Below are 10,149 nucleotides of genomic sequence, written 5' to 3'. Positions count from 1 at the left end.
GGGAGGGGACAGACGCACCCGACGTCACACGGCTTGCAGAGGGAAAGGCGCCCCAGGGGAACACTCCCGGGCAGGCACCTGGGGGATTGCGATCTCCGGGGCCGCAAAGGAGCTTGCGTCTGCTGGATGCGTTTTCTCCCCGGGTCCTGCGGGACGGGCTAGAGGTCACAAAAGCCAAGGATGTGGGGGCCCCCACCTCAAGAGGCCCATAAGGAACAAGACGGCACATGGAACTTTCTAAGACACGGGGGTAATAACCTCCAAGTGTGGCCTGGATGGATGGACAACTGTGGGCACCCCCCAGAGGAGGCTGGAAATACTTAGGGAAGGCTGGAGATGACCCTTCCCAGCCTGGGAGGACAGTGACACCTCTCTCGATCCCATGGCCCTGACCTCCTGGTCACTTCTCAGCGGGTGATGGTCAGGGAGGCCAGGGAAGAAGGCTGAGCCTCGGCCCAAGGGAGAGAGACCGCCTGCCTGCAGCCCAGATTGTTAATACACTAGGTCTGGGGCCTCCTGAAAGTGTGTATTGGCTCCAAAATGTGAGCTCAAACTACAGATTCGAAATCAATATGCGTTTCCTCGGTAAGTTGTCAGGAACACAGGAACGCACACGCCTCGGGTGCGGGCAGCTCTGCGGATCACGGTCCCCAGACTGGGAACAGAAGGTGACTGGAAACCACGTGTGGATTCGTTGTCTCGCTGCCCGATAGTCCCCAGGGGTGATGTGATTCCCGGGGAAGTGTAACTCCTGGTGAAGAAACGGTTTTATGCGGGAAGCGGGTGCACTTACGGTAGGAGTGACAAAGGGACAGTTCAACCATCTTTGGCCAAGAGGGTGGCAAGCCCTCTGGACCCCCAGAACACTTGCTGAGGAACTGGGGGTGCCAGGAGCCACTGGAAACCCCGACTGCAAGGTGGGGGGGTCTCCCGAGTCCCACTGCTGCGTGTCCCGGACGCCACGCCCAGGCGGCCCACAGCCCCTCCGTGCTGAGCCGTGAAGCTGTGTCTTCCGGCCCCTTCGTGCCTGACCCAGCCCAGGACCTGGCTCCCCCTGGAGTCCAGGCTACCCTGGAGACACAGTAGCCTTCAGGCCTCACCTCACGGCCGGAGGAAGAGCAAGCAGACATTATTAATCACAACAACAGTCTTTCTGCTGGAGGGGCCGCCAAACAGCCCTGTTACTGGTCGAAGCCTTAGGTGCCCACCGTCCATGCTGTTGTTCACTTCGCCCAGCGAGACAGGCAGAGCTCAGGGCTCTAAGTGCAGTTCACAGATGAGGAAACCGAGGCCCACGGAGACTCGCCCAGGGTCACGCGGCATGTCTGTGGCAGCCCCGGGGCAGAACCCGGCCTCCTCGGGGCCAGCCCAAGCGCTCTGGGCAGCTCCCCGGAGCTGAGGACAGGGTAGGACGGGCCTGACTCGAGGGCTGTGCTGGGCCTCGTTCGACCTCCGGTGCCTCAGAAGCCCCTGCTGCCCGGGGCCCGCTAGGACCGCACGTCGGGTGCGCTGGGCTGCGGGGCAGACAGGTGGATGAAGAGAGAGTTCGGGCTTGTGGAGCATCAGATGCGGAAGTCCTGAGCCTCGTCCCATCTGGGGCCACCGAGTCGGTGGTTAGAACACGGGGCTAATGAGACCAGGGCCACAGGGCGAAGCATGCTCCGTGACCCCCAACAGGCGTCCCCCAGCCTAACTGGGCACCCTGCAGACGCTGCCGCCAGCTCAGCGGAACACTAATGTCCCCGGGCAGCACCTCAGGGCGGGCCGACACCCAGACCAGCAAGAAGGAAGCCGGCCGTGCGAAAGGGGCAGTGGGCCCGACGGGGCCCTCAGAATCTGGCTCCCAGGAGCTGCTGGGAAACCTCTGGGTTAGTCCAACTCCCTCATTTTGCAGGTTAGGAAACTGACCCAGAGAGGAGCAGCCACTTACTCAGGGTCACACAGCAGCTCCAGCAGCAGAGCTAGGCCCTCCTCCAACGCCGCCCTCACCTGCGGCTGCCACTGCCCCGCCTGCCCTCCCCACAGGCTGGGTGCGTCCCCCAGGGTCCCCACAGGCCCTGCAGAGCCCAGCCCAGCACTCACCTCCCCGCTTGTCCTGCCAGCCCCTCACCTCTGTCTGCACTGGACGCAGGCAGCCAGCCAGAGAGAAGAGGCTGGTTGCTCACCTTCTAAGTGAACGGGGAAGGAAGGAGGAAGGACTAGGGGGTGGAGGGAGGGGGTGAAGCGGACAAGAGAGACATTTCCTTGTCCGGAATTCTGCTTTAGCTGGTTTCCAAGATTCGACGAAACATGAGAGTCTGGAACAGACACACACACAGATGCACACATACAGCCAAGTGGCTGCCTGGGGGGCCTTTGTGGGCACAGAGCAGCCTTGGGAAAGGTTACTGTCCCTGAACGAGTAAGCAGGAAGGACCCTTCTCGTGGCCCCTGCATTGGTGACCAGGGCTCGGGGGGGCAAGTGGCTGCCAAGCACCCCACATTCTCCAGAACATCTAGAAGAACTGGGGCCAGACACCAGATATCTTTGGGAGGAGATCTGAGAGCTAATAAACCAAGGGAACACATGGAGACATAAAAGAGAAGAGGCTGGAAACTGGAGAATCAGCCAAAGCGAATGGGACCAACCGGGTGGGGTGGGGGCAGGCGGGGCTCCTAGAGGAAAGTGTGACCAGACGCAGGAGGGACCAGCTGTGTGAATCGAGGCTGGGGGCCGTGAGATGCGGGAGGAGACTTGACCCCTGGCCACGCAGCGCTTCATTCCTCCCCTCCCTCCCCTCCTCCTCTTTCTAGGCAGGACAGCAGCTCTCCATGCCCCGAGCAGCGGCTGTTCACAGAGGCCACGTTAACTGCTTTCACCGTGGACATCTGTTAACATCCTCCTTCACTCAAGCACCACATCGTAGGGTGACTGATTTTTGAGGTGTACCACAGAAAAAGTGTTACTTCGGTAAACTAAGCTAGCTTAACACCTCAGTAAATGTTTAATAAGGGAAAAAAGCTTTGCCAACAGCCAAAACGTACAAGCTATTAAAACTTAGATTGAAAAGCAGGAGTTTTTTGTTTGTTTTTCACTGGAAGCAAGCAGTGCCTATAAAAGCCATTCTCAGGAGGCTTTGCTATTTGGGTTCAGAATTCAGTGTTCTGTTTCTGTCCTTATTTGAAAGCTGAGTCGCAGTCTGAGATATCAGCTATTCTTTGAGCGAGGAAACTGGTTTTTAACAATACAAATAAAACCCCCATTGCTACCAGACGTCTTATTTTAAAAAAAGGAAGAAGGAAGACCCTGTAGTTCTGGTGCTGGTGTGAAGACGAGCATCCTGCAGGACAGTGTGTTTCGTTACAAGGATGTCCACCCGCTTCCGTCTCTCCCATATTTACTTGAGCTTTTAGACAGTTGAACCAGTAGTTCTCAGTCTTACCATAAGGAAAAACAGGCAAACAGAATATGCTGTTCATTAGCAGTATTTTAAGTAACTTGTTTTTCAAATGTCATCAATAAAATGACTTGACAGGAAGTCTGTTGCAGAAAAAACATAGTGAAATGCACAAGGCTTGCGCACCATTCAGCACATCGTACCCAGAGCGCACGCCCTGCCGCCCAGGCCACTGGCAAAATGCAGAGCGCGCCACCGCCTCAGGAAGGCCCCCGCACCTGTTCCCGCTCGGTGCGCCTCCTGCTAAGAGGGCCCCGCGGCTGCAGTTTTGTGATGGGTGAGTTTGCCTCTTGAGGAAAGCCGAGCGTCCGTGGGCTGTGCGGCGGCGGCGGAACCTCCGTCTGCTTCATTGCTTTGCTTGGGCTGCTCTGAGCCTCCTGCACAGACGCGCAGTGGAGGTGTCAGCCTGAGATCTGGGCAGAATTTCCATTCAGGTTTTGAGGAACGCTCTCGGTGACTCTCTCCAACATCTCCCTCCTCCACTTTCCAGCTGCCTCCAACTCACCTCTAGTTCTTCAGTCCGGTACCACTGTGAGCTTCGATCTGAGTTTCAGGCAGTCTGCACGTAGCCCACCCCAGCCTGCTCTTGGGTAAAGGCCATAAAAATAGAAAACTTACCCAGTGCACTTTTACTCTTCTCAGTGTCACCCCCTTCCATTTCTGGCTGCTTCGGGCCGCTTTGCATACCTGCGAGGAGCTGTTACTGTTCACATCTTGTGCAAGGTAAGCTATTCTCCACAGGCAGGAAGATCCAATGGGAATGTCCCCACCATTCCTGGGAATGGAGGCGTCTGAGCACCAGAGTTAGTGACCTGAAAGTTCACTGGTGCCTGACAAGAGCAACTCTGGTCACGTGAAGGGAGCAGAAACTTGACTAGAGTGGATTCAAGAGAAATGGGGAGATGCTGCAGCCACTACAGAGGACAGTATGGAGGGTCCTTAAAAAACTAAAAATAGACTTTCCATATGATCCAGCAATCCCACTCCTGGGCATATATCCAGAAGAAAATATAACTCGAAAATACACATGTTACCCTAATGATCACAGCAGCACTATTTACAATAGCCAAGACATGGGAACAACCTAAATGTCCATCCACAGATGACTGGATAAAGAAGCTGTGGTATATTTATACAATGGAATACTATGCAGTCACAAAAAATAATAAAATAATGGATGGACCATTCTTTGTTTGTTTGTTTAGTTTTTATTTCATAATCATAAACTTAACTTTGCAATCCAGCTAAACTTGGTGGGGGGTAAGGAAAATATGGAACCCAAAGAACTGCAGTGAGAGCACAAAGATTATAGGATATTTTGAGCAGATGGGGGTGAAGGGATGCTCTCCTGAGCTACAGAAGGAATGGTCTGGTGGTTAAGATAAGACACAAGTCAAATTTATTATATTTGTCCACAGTCAGCAACGGTGATCTCCTTGCTGGTCTTACCATGCCTGGACCCAAGGCGCTCCATGGCTTCCACAACATTCATGCCTTCCTTCACCTTGCCGAAGACCACATGCTTGCCATCCAACCACTCAGTCTTGGCAGCGCAGATGAAAAACTGGGAACCGTTTGTGTTGGGGCCAGCATTTGCCATGGACAAGATGCCAGGACCCGTATGCTTCAGGATGAAATTCTCATCATCGAATTTCTCCCCATAGATGGACTTGCCACCAGTGCCACTGTGGCGTGTGAAGTCACCACCCTGGCACATAAATCCTGGGATTATTCTGTGAAAGCAGGAAACTTCATAACCAAATCCTTTCTCCCCAGTGCTCGGAGCACGAAAGTTTTCTGCTGTCTTTGGAAACTTGTCTGCGAACAGCTCAAAGGAGACACGGCCCAAGGGCTCGCCGTCTACAGCGATGTTGAAGAACACGGTGGGGCTGACCATGGCTGGGCACTGTGGGAGGATCCGGGCCGGCAGCAGTGTCTGCAAGGCCTGGACCATTCTAACTGAAGTAAGCCAGAAAGAGGAAAAAAAACATATATCATGTATATGTGGAATCTAAAAAAAAGGACACAAATGAGCTGACCTACAAAACAGACAGAGTCACAGACATAGAGAACAAACTTATGGTTACCAGGGGGGAAGCGGGTGGGAAGGGATAAACTGGGAATTCGAAATTTGCCCCCCTTTGGGAGTGATGGAAACATTAGCTCTGCTGATTGTGGTGGTTTCATGGGTGTGTACATCTGTCAAAACTCATCAAATTCATCAAATTTCATCAAATTCATTTAATTACATCAGAAATGCGTGTAGTTTACTGTACAGAAATCATACGATAATAACGGTGTTTTTAAAAAAGAGAGAAAAGGGAAGAAATGGAGTTACAGCCAGCAGAACTGACAGTAATCTGAGAAGTTCTGTGATAAAGGAAGAGGGAGAGAGGGGCTGGTTCCCAGAAATGGACGTGGCACCAGGAGAGGCCGTTTCCTAAGAAGAAAGCATGCTTCACTGCTGACGGGAACACTAGCGCCGAGACGGAGACACTGATGGTCCGAGGGCCAGGGGAGACTTGCTGGAGTGATGTTCTTGAACAGACAAGAAAGGACAGGACTGCCCAGCGGGGGGCTTGGCCTGGGTGGGCTGTGGACACGCCACCCACGGCCATGCGGGCAGGTGGGCAGGTAGGCGTGCCGGAGGGAGCTTGCTGGGGTCTCTCTGACTTGCTTCCGTGCCTCAGTGAGATAAGACGCCCGACCACCACCCACGTGTCAGCTGACGGCAAGAGGGGCGAAGGCACGAAACAGCTTTCTAGGAACACAGGGAAACTAAAGCATTAGCAAAACAGAGCAGGAATACCAGACAGTGCTAGGAGCCCACCTGGGGCTGGGGGCCGCGGATTTAAAGGGACCACGTTTTGCTCCCACACAGGCGCGGGCGGAGAGCGTCTAAGCAGGGGCCCTTCCAGCAGGGCAGGGAGGCAGGAGGGGCGCAGAGTCAGGCTCCACGCGGCGGGGTGAGCAGGTGAGCCTCGGACCTCAGCCAGGCGAGGAGGAGAGCGGGGAGGGGTCCACACTGCAGAGCCGGCAGCCCTCAGCCTGTGGGCCCAGGGGCCGGCTGTGGCTGCACTAACTCCCAGGCGGGGCAGGGGCCTCTCTGGTGGGGGGGTGCAGAGGGTGGGAGGGAGCTGTGGGCTGGGGTGGGCCACGGGAGTGAGGGAGTATGGGGCGAGGGCCTGGATCTTTGCTGGAAGACCAGGGCCCTGTGTCCGCCCCGCTGCTTGCTCAGGGGAGCGCTCACAGCAGCGCTCCGACCGCGGTGCCGCCCCAGCCTGTCCTCGCAGCCAGCCCGAGCCACACGTGGTTTGGACTGTCTGCTTTGGGGAAACAAGAGACGAAGGTTAGTGAAATCACCAGCCGCCCAGTCCCCAAGCTCGAAACCCTGGCCTCCTCTTTAGCACTCCCTTTCCCATTCGGGCTCCAAGGCCTGAGCTTGAAGATGCCGCGTCATTCCAGTACCCACCAGCCTTGTCTTCCCCTGGGCCACCATCAAGCCTCCTGGCTGGCCTCTCCACCCGTGTGGCCCCCACCATCCTTCCTGCCTCCAGAGTCTGCCGCCACAAGAGCCATCACTGAGAATTACGCTGATTCTGCCCTCCCTCTGCCTAGCAGCATCGGCTGGCTCTAGTTTTCCACAGCTAGGAGTCAGGCCGTCCCACCAGGCTCTCCCAGGCTGGCCCCAGTCCACCTGCTCTGCCTCCTGCCCTCCCCCATCCCTGCCGGTACTTCAACCATGCCAGCACCTCCCCGGACACAAAGTGCCACTTAACCTCACTGCCCCGGGTTGCCCCTCCCATCTGCTGTGCCCCCCGCCCTGGCCCTAGGACCCCTCTTGTCTTCCCTCTGCCCCTTGTAGGGAATTGCGCGCTCGCCCCCGGGCCAAGGCCCCCTGGGTACTGACCTGTGCACGCGCCTCCTTCCCTCCAAGGATAAGAAGCTCCCTGGGGCAGGACCAGGACTAGCATTCTGTGTCCTCTCTCAACCCAGCATGTGGCTGGCGTAGAGCGTGCACATAACCGGGTCTAAGGGTGACTCCGGGTCTAGAACTGCAGACTCTCAGAAATGATCTTAAACCTTCCCAGGCCTCCCACCCACTTCTGACCCTTGAAGGTCCAGTTGGCCAAGCAGCAGCCCCCGCCCCAAGCCCCTCGGGGAAGATGACTCAAAGCTGCCCTGACTGCTAGGCCATCCCTGAGCGGGCTCCAGCTCCAGGCTCCCCAGTCCTTCCCCAGCCTCTCCCTGGGGCCGTGGAGAGCAGGACCCACCCCTCTTCCCCAGGACGAGCCACCCCACGTCCCCAGGAGTCTCACGCCCAGGCTGAACCACGTCGGTCTCTTCACCCTTTCCTGTGGGGCACGGTTCAGTGCCCATATGCCTGACCCGTCACCCTAATCTGCACACGTCTCCAGCTGCCATCGTCCCCCTTAAGAGCCGGAGCTCTGGACGGGGTGTGGGACAGTGGGATGATCTCAGATTCAGGGCATCCATGTCCCGTCTGCTGTGTCATCCCTGCCCAGGAGTCACCACATGCTGGCATCTGTGAGCGTCCATTCCCTGGGAACTCAGGCAGAGGTCTGTTTTGACTGGTGTGGGGGTGCGGGGTCAGGACTCTGCAGCCCCCACGGGGAGCTGGTGTCACAGGGAGTGAGGAAACGGCACGTGCGTGTTGGCATTTGGAGATGGAATTCTCCCGTATGGACGGATCCGGCTTTGGGATATATTTAATCTCAGGGAATTCCACTCAGGGTGGGGAAGCAGCCCAGAAGTCACAGGAAGTGATGTCTCAATAAAATTGTCAGGGAACCTCTGATCCGCCAGAGTCTGTGTGTGGCTGAGGGAAGGCCTCCCATCAGTTTCCTTTCTGCCAAACCGAGGGGGCATCTGGGGTCCCGTCCAGGTCTGCCCCCATGCAGGTCTCAAGGTTCTCAGGATGCTGTGAATGAAAATATTGCCAGCTGTCTCAGCAAACAGAGGGCGCTGCAGCCACCAGGTCATCAGCCACGGCCCGCACCCGGCAGAGGGCGGAGGGCACTCAGGATGCGGCAAGCAGGCAGCCGGGCCTCTGCTGCCACCCCCAGCGGTGCCCCCTGAGGGGACTCAGGATGGGAAAGCACAGGACACTGGCCCTGGAGAGCGGAGGTGCGGATCAGGGAATGACTTCTGTGAGCCCAGACCTCTGCGCCTTCCAATACATAGAAAAGTGCTCAGTTCCTTAACTCGAGGGGTCTGGCTTTCTTCAATTAACAGTCATCTTTCGAGGCTCCGACCACCTGGTCTTCACTGTGAACTCTCCTACATCCCGGCCTCTGCCCTGCCACTTTGGAGCAGTCCCTCAGAGCCATCTGAGAGGCTGTCATCCGGGCTTAAATCCTCAGGAATGTCTGCCGAATAAAACAGACCTCTCAGCTTTTTGGTTGTGTGTTTTATTTCGGTCGACAATGCCACTAGGGCCCCAGGATCTCCGTGAGCCCAAACCTTGGTCCCCACCCGCCCCAGCTCCTGGCCAGGCCTTGGGAGGAGCCCACAGTCCACACCTGGATCCCACGCCCTCCCGCCTGGCTCCTCACCCACTGCCTGTGGCGGAAGGGAGGCGGGCCCCAAAAGTCAGTGAGTCAGGCTGTCCGGACCGGCCCTGCCAGTTCCACCTCCTCTAACCGCAGTGTCAGCGGGAGCCAGGCCAGGTGTGCCTAGAAACCTCCCCAGCTGCCGCCACACACCCTCCTGGTGGACAAGACAGCAAATTTTCCCGCAGAATCCCTGTACTCCACCCCTCGCCTGGCCTGGGGACACATACCCACTCTTAACAACAACCGGCATCGAGGCGGGGACAGCCTGCTCCCTGCCGCAGGGGGAACAGCTCCAGGCCCGGGCTGGTGGTTGAGGGACTACAGCGGCATTTAAGACCTGAAACAAAAGCTGGGGAGGACATCCTACCCCTTGCCCCACGGACCCTGGGAGAGGTGGCGCTGCCTGCGCCCCACGGCCTCTGTCCAGAAGGACACTGGAAGGAAGTTCCTCCAGGAGCAGCTCCCACCTCCAGAGATGGCACCTCGGCACCAGAGAGCCTCACGTGAAAGTCTTCGTTATTGGTGTATGTGTGTCCGCACATGCGTGTGCGTGTGGTGCGTGTGTGTGCCTGTTAGTGAGGTTAGAATCTCCCAAAGTCCTTCCCACAGGATGTTCACAGGTCCCAAGTGACAAAGGAGGTCTAAGTTTTGGAAACTCTGGGCTAAAGGAGGTTGAATGGTTCGTGTTCATTACTCAGGGGTCCCAGAAGCGTTAAGGCCTGTGGTAGCACAGAGAGGAAGGGAGGGGTCTCCAGAGCCCCCCACCCCCACCCCCACTTCTCCCCCTGAAGGACACTTCCCGACAGAGGCCAGTGCTGCGGGGCCACACTCCGTTCGCCTGAGCTCCCTGCTGAAGGGAGACTCCAGGGTCCCAGGCAGAGGCCCTCCCGGAACACGGTAGAGCAGACCAGACGGCACGGCCTGGGAGAGACCTTGGTCCCACTGACCGCATCTGACCCGGGAGGCCTGCCAGCGTGTCCACCTTCAGCCAGCCCAAGAGGCTGGTGGGCAGGCAGCTGTGGCAGGAGACTCAGGCTGGGGCCGGGGCAGGTCCGCGTCATTATTTACAGCATTTGGAACGTCCTCCCCTCCATCCCCAGTCCCCGGGACCCGCTCGCCTGGATTCCCAGCCTCTC

At 57.2% G+C, this 10,149-nt stretch overlaps 1 pseudogene; it reads right to left on the bottom strand.

Moving 5' to 3' along the window:
* Positions 1–4,686: 4,686 nt before the first annotated feature.
* On the bottom strand, positions 4,687–7,202 carry LOC105070009 (peptidyl-prolyl cis-trans isomerase A pseudogene; annotated as a pseudogene).
* Positions 7,203–10,149: the final 2,947 nt, after the last annotated feature.

This window comes from Camelus bactrianus, chromosome 23, assembly GCF_048773025.1.
Source record: "Camelus bactrianus isolate YW-2024 breed Bactrian camel chromosome 23, ASM4877302v1, whole genome shotgun sequence".
In the NCBI taxonomy this organism is placed as follows: Eukaryota; Metazoa; Chordata; class Mammalia; order Artiodactyla; family Camelidae; genus Camelus; species Camelus bactrianus.
Note: the sequence above shows the minus strand (reverse complement) of the source record. Positions and strands in the feature narration are given on the sequence as shown.